This window comes from Triticum dicoccoides, chromosome 2B, assembly GCF_002162155.2.
Source record: "Triticum dicoccoides isolate Atlit2015 ecotype Zavitan chromosome 2B, WEW_v2.0, whole genome shotgun sequence".
Taxonomy (NCBI): Eukaryota; Viridiplantae; Streptophyta; class Magnoliopsida; order Poales; family Poaceae; genus Triticum; species Triticum dicoccoides.
The window spans coordinates 556,525,832-556,537,787 of NC_041383.1; positions in this window are offsets into that span (position 1 = coordinate 556,525,832).

The window sequence follows — 11,956 nt, forward strand, 5'->3', positions numbered from 1 at the left end:
ATGAGTGCGCGTATGGGAGCTTACTTTAGTTTTATACGACGTTGGTCAAACTTAAAAGAAAACCGTACTAGCACACGTAAACATTAGACTTAGGCAGCACTTTTATTATTTATTTATTTTGAAGTTAGTACCACAACCACGATACGGAATCATGTGCAAGCGCGTGAACCGCGGCCGCGCGGTCAATCGAACGGTGCGTCACCGTGTCGCGCTCGAAGGACATCCACCGAACCTTTTTGTGTGTGTGAAAACAATCCTCGAATATTACTCAACTTTTTTTTCCTGGGAAAGTTCTTGACGCTGCAATATTTCCATATATTTGAATTTAGCTCCAGTTTGTGTTTATTTGGATTTGGACGTTTTAGGTGCGCCCTAGTTTTTTTAATACTTATTTTGTGTGTGTGACTGAGAGAGAACGTGTGTATGTGTCCATATGTGTGTTGTGGCGGAAGGGCAATGTGGAGACGGCGTGCATGTGATACAGACATAGAGAGGTGTGAATGTGCAAACGAGCATGCATGAGTGAGACATAGACAGATGCCGATACGTTGTGTATACATGAGAGAACGGTCTTCTAGTTTACTTGTGTGTGTGTGTGTGTGTGTGTGAGAGAGAGAGAGAGAGAGGAGCATCCGTAAATCAACAACCATCTCTCTCGATTCGTCCGTCCCTCGCACGATCGCATGCAACATATGCATCAACGCGCACATTTTGACACCCTCACTCGGCCCCTACCCACCTCAAGGCCCGCGCAATCTCTTCGTGAATACCCATTCCTCTCCTTAGGTTTGTTTTCGCTCAATATCTGACACACACACACACGCGCGCGCGCGCGCGCACGCACGCGCACGCACACACACACACACACACGCATGCACGCACGCAGCACAACACACACACACACACTCCCCCGAGCACACAATTCATCCCCATCCAAGGTTATACGGAGACCACTCTCGCTTGTGCTTCTTTGCACCCCAACATGCACAACACCTCAATCTTCAAAGAGGGCATCGAGCAGATCGAAGACGGCGACCACACCGCGCTAGAGAATGCGGGGTCATTTGGAAGCAGGCTGATGTGACGACGGCTGACAGACTCCTCCCCCCCACCCTCTCTCTCTCTTGCACAAAATTACCAATCCCTCTCTCCCCCGCACAAAATTGTCAATCCCTCAACCCATGAGATCCTTCCCCTCTCGTCCATGTTTTTCCAGCTCTCTCATCAAACATGTTGTCTCTTCTCCTTCCACGTATACAGAATCACGTATATTACATGTCTCCATCTTTCTCACAGACCTAACTTCTTCCTCTCTCTCTCTCTCTCTCTCTCTTTGTGTGTGTGTCTCGTTAGGTTTGTCTCCTACTCTCTCGTCCACATACATACAATCTTTCCCGCCCTATCTGCTCCATCTTCAAAAGCTCTCTCTGCACGTTTCATTCACACAATGGGATATGTCAAAATGTTGCTTCTATAATGGCTGATGTAGAGTTTTGGTTGTTTTTGTTACATCCTACAAATTAATAACTATGAAATGCATTTAGATTCTCATTTGACTGGGATTATGTGAGTTTGAGCATGTTGTGAAGTACTATAGACCTTGTATACATCTTGGGATTTGACAATGATTGTAAATATTGAATTGTATAGACCATTACATTCGAATTCAATAGCCTAATATATTTATTTCACAATTTCAACAAATGATTAGTTCACTACAAACTAAGAAAACAAATGTGTACTCCCTCCGTTTTTATTTAAGTCCGCGTATTAGCATTGGTCAAAGTCAAGTTTTGTAAACTCTCAGAAAGCTTATAACAAAAAATATTAACATATACAATAACAAATAAATACCATTAGATTCATTATTGAATGTACTTCCACATCATACATATTTGTTATGGTAAATGTTTATATTTTTATGTAAACTTGGTCAAACTTTAGGAAGTTTGACTTCGGTCAAACCTAATATGCAGAGTTTACTACTACTACTCGCTAGTTGCTTAGCCGAATCACTCAACACGCCACACGGGGAGTCCAGTGTTACAAAATTTTGAGGTCGGTGGGAAAATCTCCCGCGACCCTGATTCGAGCAGTGGGAAGTTACCATCATAGCCTTCGGAACATGCCTACGTGCGACGCTTGGTAGGGGGCTGTTTTCGTAACTTCAGGTTCACCCACCCAGCCAGCCCCACCCTGGCACCCAGAGTAGTACACCTGAATACTCCCCATTTTCTATCCCCACCGCAAAATAGACTTCTCCACGGCACCGCAGCCTTCGTGCTCCTCCCCTTTACATCGGTGCATTCGTCCACCGCAGCGCATCTGCCTCATCGATGACCTCGTACGCCGCACTGGAGCCGGTCCACCGTCGTCGTCGTAGACGGAGCCTCTTCCCCGGCATCGTCTTCCACGGTCTCGGATCTTCTTCCCGGAAGTCGACGCCAAACGCAGAAGTACCACCGTCGTGGACAATGAACTGACTCTCGTTGCCGACCATGACTCACAGAGGACGCCGCGACCATCGTTCTCCTCCTCGATTGGTAATGTGTGTATTGAATCACTTAGCAGTACATGTGCAGTTCCAATTTTATTCATACCTACCCTTCAATTTTCCTGGGTGCTATTGTTCCCGTAAAAGTAATTGGTTATAGCCTCCATTGTCCAACAGAATATCAGCTTGTAATTGTGTGTCGCTCCTGTATCGCACTGTGCTTGGGTAGGTTTTTCATCTGCAACCAGCAGTGTGGCAAATGATGGAAAGGTTTTTAGAACTAGCAAGATGCCCATGCGTTGCACGCATCAAGATGCATTTGTATGAGTAGTTTATCTTGTGGGAGAAAAGGATGAACGAGGGAAGGCCTTATTTGCAAATCTGGGGAGGGGTATGGGTATCTTTTTGCAAAATTCCCATTTGTTTCCTTCCTATCTGTCAGATATAAATCAGATGGCCTATATTGCAAGAAAAAAGTATAGAGAAAAAAAAGTAGACAGTAAAGGAAGTAGAGATAAATATTAAATATAAAATATAAAATAAATATAACCGTAGAGAAGAGAGTAGAGATAGCAGAGACGTCGGGAAAGGATCGCGCGCGCGGGGGAAAAAGCGGCCGGGCGTGCGCTAGTTTTGGTGCGCGGCGTCCGGCGTGCTTTATAAAATCCAACGCCCTCCCACCGCTCTCTCCCCGCTCTTTTTCGCCTCGCCGCCGCCGCGCCACCATGTCGTCGTGTCGCCGGGAAACTTGGGGATACCGCAGTGTCCGCGCACGCCTCTCCGGTGGCTTCTCCGCCGAGATCCGGTTCTGCGGGATGCGCCTCGGCCTCGGCAATTTCGACACCGCCACCGAGGCCGCCTGCGCGTACGACGCGGCGGCGTGGCGCCTCCGGTGGCCTCATAGAACATTGAACTTCCCTAACGTGCCGATGCGGGAGCAGGCGCAGGAGCTCGCGCCTCTGCCGCGTCTTAGCACCGACGAGGATCGTCGCGACAACCGGAGGCGGGAGCACTATCTCGGTGTCGCCGAGATGGGCGAGGAAGCCATTGCACTGTGGCACCAACACTTCCCATAGGACATCATCAAAGAGCGCGAGTTCTACGCGCAAAGGAGGGCGGAGAGGGATAAGAGGAGGGTGGAGCGAGCCGCCTATCGCGAGGACAAGCGTAGGCGAAAATCGGACGCTGAATTCAACATGAGGCTAGGAGCAGCGTCGCCCTGGGAATCCAACAACGATCGGTATCTTCACGCCTACAGTCAGACGTCGGAGGAGGACATCATCGAGGAGCAGTCGGACGACGAGGAGTAGTTGAATTATCTTTTTTGTATCTATCTATGCTGAGAAGTGTCCTCTACTCTCTAGTATCTACTTCTTGATCTCAGCACTGTAAACACTTTTTTAAAGCGCCGCGCGTTGCGATTCTGTTGGAGATGCTCTAACATGGCAGACGAGTGCTTTAAGGTTACCCACAAGATGCGCGAGTATTACTAGTAGTATTTTTCTTGCCATGTTGAGATTTTGAAACCACGAGTGTGAACATGCAGAGGAGCAATGAAGACCAAACACGGGATATTCGGGACATCTTCAAGGAGCGTGGAAAGTTAAAGAGGAGCTGCACCGAACCTGTAAAACGAGCTTTGGTAAGTAACACCCTTTCAATTACTTTCGTTTAGCCTCGTGTTCTTCGATGTGTATATGTTGTAGTTTCTGTTTTTTCTTAAGTGTGGTGTTCTTCGATGTGTAATAAGAAGAGTCTTAATCGTCCTAATGCTTTCGTTTTTAACTTGATGTAGGAAGTGGGTGTTCTCACCGTGTAGTCTGTTTTTATATTTCTTTTCCTTTTGAATTCACTTCTCCGAGTTCTGTTTATCTGGCTTCTACTAAATGGATCTAGGTTTCTCTGAGTATTGATCTAAAAAAGAAGTAACTTCATGTCAGGATGCAGTTCTTGCGAGGAGGGAAGTATGGTCAACCTCGAGATCATGTTTCCAAAATGAGGCTGGCTTACACACAACGTGTCAGTTCCCTAATGATGCTGGATTAGACACAAGGTGCAAATTCCCAGATGATGCTGGATTACACACAAGCTAGGTGGAGTCGTCAGCTATTCGTGTCCTCGTGGCATTAGTAAAGGCTGAAAGAAAGCGTGCAGCAGCCCTTGAGAATGTAGCTGAGTTCCTGAAGAAGCAAAAAGAGCAATCAGATGCTCTCTTCACCCAAGCCAAAGAAGAGATGGAAGAAGCCAGAAATAAGCTAGCAGAGGCAGAGCAGGCTAGGCGTCTCTTGCTATCTAAAAATGTTGTCAATACAAAATTTCCTTCATAATAGCTAGGTTCAAATGTTTATCCAGTCAGCATGCCTGTTGTGATGTCTGTGCATCTACTGATGTGGCACAAAATGTTTTTTTGGTTCATGTAATAACAACAATTACTTTCCAAACAATAACAGACGAAGCACTGGACATGGTATAGTTCACGCGCAAGCCCGACATTCCAAGTCCAACTTCCACATCAAACTCATGTTCACAGATATCTGCACATTCATACATAATGTCCACAACCATGATTCACTTCAAAGCCAAAAAAATGTGAGGAGAGTTATAAATAAAGAAAAATCTCTACTAGTTCCTGCTACCAGTGCGAGCACAACAAGTCAAGACCATGTGTAAATTAATTATATTTTAGTCATTTTTTGTGTTCTAAAATGCCTGCCGGCTCGCGGAAGGACGTGTTGCCGGCACACGCACGGATTCAATGAAGGCAGGCGGGGCAGTCTTAAGCTGGTTGCACGCGGCGAGGAGGCGTGCTCAGCCGGGCCTGCAGCGAGTGCGGCCCTCTTGGCCGGCACGCCGGTTCAATGCCTACGCTATGAGAGGTCACGTCCGTGTCAGAGCAATCACTCCCTCCAGTCCTTTTTTGTTTGGGTATAACAAAATCTCATTTTCCATTCACATTTTACAAGTAAAATTCGTGGACAAACTTTGACCCAAAGTATGATGGGGACTAGTAAACCAAAATGGAGGTAGCAGTTTTTTTAATCAAAGAAGGGTTTCCCCTTCCGATTACTGAAAACCAGCATCTAAATCTAAACCATAGTATTTGCCCTAGAACTACCAGGTTCAACATCTCGTAACATAAACCCATACAACCATACGCCAAGGAGGTACGTAGTACTATGAATTCCATTTTCGCTCCATACCAATCGTTCTAAAAACTACTTACTACTTATAACGTGCCATTTAAAATCGGAACTCTTAACCCCGCTAAAAAATGATATTTTAAACGTGGCTACTCGGTCTGTGGCAACTGGCGAGCCACCACACTCTAAGTCGTTCACCTGTGGTCCTGACCATCAACTCCTACAAAGGTGCTCCACCACGTACCCAGTACCCGCGAATGCAGCAATCATGCACCTAGGGTTTTAGGGTTTATTTGTTAACGTCGCCTTTACGTAACACTCATGTGTGCGAGACAGCGAGAGGCCGACTGCGTGCGTGCGCCTCTTCTCTTTGTATATGTACTCCACCATTTGTCTGGTGTCCAAAAAATTATAATAACTACTAGCAATGTGCCAATGCGATGCCACATGATCAAAGTAGATTAATACATATTCACCGATTTGATAGAAAAAAAGTCTAGTTTTGAAATACGTATATCACTAAAAATATGTTATGTTTCACTCAAAATATATTCCTTTGGCGGTTTTGATGAGACAAGGGAGGCATGTTGTTGGTTTCAAGATTCGAGAAGTGGTATATGTCTAATTTCTACTCTTACTAGCAAGATGCCCGTGCGTTGCACAGAACATCAAAATCTCGTGGGAGAAAAGGATGAACGAGGGAAGGCCTTATCTGCAAATGTGGTGAAGAGTGTGGGTAAATTGCCATATTTTCCTTCCTATCCGCCAGATATAAATCGGACGACCTACATTGTAGGATGGCAGGCCCACCATCATCACCAACTCTATTTTTTATCCCTACTCTTATAAAAAGCATTGTCGGTGATGATCGTGTGCCTGCCATCCTGCAATATAGGCCGTCCGATCTATATCTGACGAATAGGAAGGAAACTATGACAATTTTGCAAAAAGATACCCACACCCCTCTCCAAATTTGCAAATAAGGTCTTCCCTGTTCATCCTTTTTCCCCACAAGATAAACTACTCATACAAATGCATCTTGATGTTCCGTGCAACGCATGGCATCTTGCTAGTTGTTGCAAAAAGCCCATGTGTGTGTGCGAGAGAGGGAGAGTGGAGGAGGACGGAGTGCATGTGTGACAAAGACACAAGTAGTGTGTGTGCGATAGGTATCAGCTTAAAATGAGGCAATAGTGTGTGTGTGCACGATCGAGAGGGTGTGTCTCAAGAAGGGAAGAAAAAGCTACATAGATACAAGGAGCGCGAGAGAGAGACATGTATGCGATGGTGGAAGCATGAGTGTGCGGGTGTATGATACGTCTCCAATGTATCTATAATTTTTGATTGCTCCATGCTACTTTATCTACTGTTTTGGACTATATTGGGCTTTATTTGCCACTTTTATATTACTTTTGGGACTAACCTATTAACCGGAGGCCCAGCCTAGAATTGCTGTTTTTTGCCTTTTCAGTACTTCGAAGAAACAAAATATCAAACGGAGTCCAAACGGAATGAAATCTTCGGGATCGTGATTTTCCAACCGAACGTGATCCAGGAGACTTGGACCCTACTCCAAGTAGTGCCCGAGGAGGTCACGAGGGTGGAGGGCGTGCCTCCCCCCTGGGCGTGCCCCCTACCTCGTGGGCCCCTCGGCGCTTCACCGACATACTCCTTCCACCTATATATACGTACGTATCCCCGAACAATCAGAACAGGAGCCAAAAACCTAATTCCACCGCCGCAACTTTCTGTATCCACGAGATCCCATCTTGGGGCTTGCTCCGGAGCTCCGCCGGAGGGGGCATCTACCACGGAGGGCTTCTACATCATCACCATAGCCCCTCCGATGAAGTGTGAGTAGTTTACTTCAGACCTTCGGGTCCATAGCTAGTAGCTAGATGGCTTCTTCTCTCTTTTTGGATCTCAATACAATGTTCTCCCCCTCTCTTGTGGAGAACTATTCGATGTAATCTTCTTTTTGCGGTGTGTTTGTTGAGACCGATGAATTGTGGGTTTATGATTCAGATTATCTATGGAAAATATTTGATTCTTCTCTGAATTCTTTTATGTATGATTAAGTTATCTTTGCAAGTCTCTTCCAATTATCCTTTTTGGTTTGGCCAACTAGATTGGTAGTTCTTGCAATGGGAGAAGTGCTTAGCTTTGGGTTCAATCTTGCGGTGTCCTTACCCAGTGACAGAAGGGGCAGCAAGGCACATATTGTATTGTTGCCATCGAGGATAACAAGATGGTTTTTTTTATCATATTGCATGAATTTATCCCTCTACATCATGTCATCTTGCTTACGGCGTTACTCTGTTTTTACTTAATACTCTAGATGCATGCTGGATAGCGGTCGATGAGTGGAGTAATAGTAGTAGATGCAGAATTGTTTCGATCTACTTGTTTTGGAGATGCCTATATACATGATCATTGCCTAGATATGTTCATAACTATGCTCAATTCTGTCAATTGCTCAACAGTAATTTGTTCACCCACCGTAGAATACTTATGCTCTCGAGAGAAGCCACTAGTGAAACCTATGGCCCCCGGGTCTATTCTCATCATATCAATCTATATCACTTTATTTACTTGCTTTGTTTTTACTTTGCCTTTACTTTTTACTTTGCATCTATCTATCAATAATACCAAAAATATTATCTCTATCATATCTCACTCTCGTATGTGATCGTGAAGGGATTGACAACCCCTAAGCGTTGGTTGCAAGTTGCTATCGTGTTGTGTAGGTACGAGGGACTTGTGCGTGGTCTCCTACTGGATTGATACCTTGGTTCTCAAAAACGGAGGGAAATACTTAAGCTACTTTAATGCATCATCCTCTCCTCTTCGGGGAAATCCAACGCAGTGCTCAAGAGGTAGCAAGAAGAATTTCTGGCTCCGTTGCCGGGGAGGCTTATGCAAGCAAGTCAACCATACTAAGTACCCATCGCAATCCCTATCTCTCGCATTACATTATTTGCCATTTGCCTCTCATTTTCCTCTCCTGCACTTCACCCTTGCCGTTTTATTCGCCCTCTCTTTCCCAATCTCCTCCTCTTTTTCGCTTGTCTCTTGTTTGCTTGTGTCTCCATGTGCCTTCTTTTTTCTTGCATCTTCGCTTGCTAAAAGTTTATGGATCCTCATCCACTTGCTAATCTCTTTAAGAGATCCAATTATGTTGAACCTATTGCTAGTGAGTTGATTGCACTAGATTATCTTTATGAGGTTTTGCTTGAAATTCGTGAATCTGAAAATTGTGATGAAGTACTTTATGAAGCAATTCACGATAGATCTTTGAATAAAAAGCATGATTGCAATGATTTTATTATATATTCTCTTGATATCAATTGTGCTAATAATATGCAAAACCCTAAGCTTGGGGATGCTAGTTTTGCTATGTCTACTAGTATAACGCCCGTGCGTTGCCACGGGCTCTTCAAAATTTATAATCAGTATCTTTCATTTATCATCCCCTCATATTGGGTGATTATGGGGTGCTCTAATTAGAAACACAACAATCAAATATTAGGAAATTTCACCGAACGAACAACAACGAATAATACGATATCTATCAAACGAATAAAATGAGGTCATATTTTTGGTCCGTCATGCACTTCTATTGAAAAGTGCCTATCCCTTTTAGAATCAACCCACTGTTTACTCACACGCAAAAAAATACATCTCTAAAGTGGGGAACCGATCAGTGCCAAAAAGAACTCAAACTCCTATCCAATCTCGACTTCGTGCTCTTCCACTTCCATTGATAAAGATGGGACGTCAAGGGTTTCATCATGATGACCTCGAGCAGCCGCCGACATCCCTCCCCACATCTACCCCCACCCCCTGCTGCCGCTTGCACTCTCCTTGCTCCTCGAGGGAGCTAGGGACACAACGTTCTCTAGGATGGGCATGACCAGATCCACGAGGAGGCCACATTCTTCCATGGGAACCCAACCAAGCACACCACCCTCCGTAACCATCCAATCCCAGCCTAACAAAGTCAAGACCCGCCATCGATCCACAAATCAGGCTCGCCGCATCCAGGTTCACTGCAAGTCTGCGACCAGTCTGTAGTCGACATCTTGACTTTGGCTATCCCCACGGAAGAATCATCGGATCCTGCTTACTTTTACCATCACTTCGTCTCTTCCCAAGGCAGCGACACCACCCAGCCAATCACCACCACCGCTTGCGGCTTGCCTACATAAAATCATATGAGAAATCCCCACGGCGGTGCTATAAGATCACCTTGGCGACCTCGACAGTGACCGACTGGTCTAAGATCTAAGCTAGCCGCTCTTTGTAGAAACCAATAGAAGTAGGCATGTGACTCAGATTTGTTCTTTGGTGTGCATGCGTTTCTTGCTGCCCACCAGCTCTTGTCTACAACTCGCCTATATCTGTACCAGCTCTTGGTCTACAACTCGCCTATCTCCATGCTCGAGAATCTGGAGTGTAGTAGTTAAAAAAAGACCAACTTTATACTCATTTGATAATTCAACGTGCATGGGCATGCACCGGATGGAATTCACGCTCTATGTAAAATCTGGAGTGTAATGACCGTGGTTGATGAATGAAAGTCTTATTTTCACAAAAAAAGAAGTTAAAGGTGAATATATTCCTCATGTGTAGAGTACAAACAGAGCATATAGTGGTGACCTAGTTTCTTTTGATTGAGGTGAATACATGCCAGTACTAAAATCTTCTAATTTCTTTTGATTGAATCCAAGTTGTCTCTTTTCTTTCGATTCAGCAAAGCTAGTTCGAATAAATAGGATTGTCTATATCTTAACTCCTTTGCCAATTAAGCTTCAAAATTGCAGTCTGATTCAGAAACAATCGAACGATTGTGTCGTTAACTCCAGGAGATTCTCGTTAGATCTTAGGAACGCTGCAAGCCATCATATCATATAAGAATAAGATCGACAATTGATATGGACAGATCTTACTACAATCATATTACTACTACTCGCACACTGATATGGACAGATCATACAACATCGAAGGTACGTAAGACAAGGTCCTCTAGATTACGAAAAACTGTTTGCTTCACCTCATGTGAGACGGACCCCGAGCTATTCTTCAATGGCGCACCGCGCGCACATATTTGGCGGCGAAGTAACTCGTTATCCTAAGGACGTCCCCGTCAAGCCCGTCGACAGCGTCACCCTTTTCCATCTCCCCGGCTGGACCTCGCCGAGTTTCCACCGTCGACGGCCTGCCGCCGCCGCATTCTGCTGCACAAAGGAGATCAACGATGGTTTAGACGTGCACGGGTGCAGCAGAGCAGATCGACCGACGGATCGGTTGACAACACGTACCGTCGCAGGCCGCGTGGCCGTGGTGGGGGGCGGCGGCGCTCGAGGTGCCCTGCGCCTCGCACTCGCAGGGCGAGACGGCGCTCGTGGTGCTGGTGCCAATCTCCTCCTCCGGACAAACAAGGAGCCAGCCGTCCAAGCTGGGCGAGGGAGCCAACGGCGGCCTGCAGCGCTGCCGGCTCGACTCCTTGCAGCTGTGTTTTGATTTTCGGTTTGAGCTTTTTTTCGCCCTAGGCTGAGATGGCCGAATTTCTGCCATTTTCAAAAATTTCGGCTGAAATTTGATCAAATTTTAACTGCGATTTGACTTAAATTTGACCAAAATTTACCAAATTTGAGCAATTTCGGCCTAAATATACTTTTCGCCCCAGGCCGAGATGACCGAAACCATTTTTTCGGCCGAAAATCAAAACACAGCCTTGCAGTAGGCGATCGCGCTCGCGACGGCCTCCTCCCTCGCCCGGGCGGTGCCGTCCTCGCCGGCGGCGACCCTCCCGTCCGGCTTCGTCGCCCGGCCCTTCCGTCTCCCGCGCCCGTCTGGCCGCTCGTCCGCAGCACCGGCGCGCTGTATATTTCTGGCGAACCTGCGCAGGCACCGCCTTAGCGCGTGGCCCTTCCGTGCGGCCGTGTCACCGCCCTCCCTCACCGGTGAGCGCGCGCTGTTCGACGAGCTGCTTCGGGCACCGAGCAAGGAGGAGGAGGTGGACGGCCTCGACGCCAGGGAGGAGCCCGGGTCGGAGGCCACCTTAGCTTCGCCAGGGCCGAACGCCGGCGACGAGGAGCTGCCCTGCTCAACGCTCGAAGCACCGTCCGTGGTCGCTGCCGTCGCCACGGCCGGCGCCATCGCCGCCCACACGGCGCACGGGAACATCCACTCCATGACGACCTGGAAGAAATGCATGGTGATCAGGAGCACTGGGGTTTGCTTGCAGGCCCTTGTGCACGTAGTACGTCCTTGTATATATATACACGTCGCGATTGCGATCGCTTCCGCCTCTGACTCC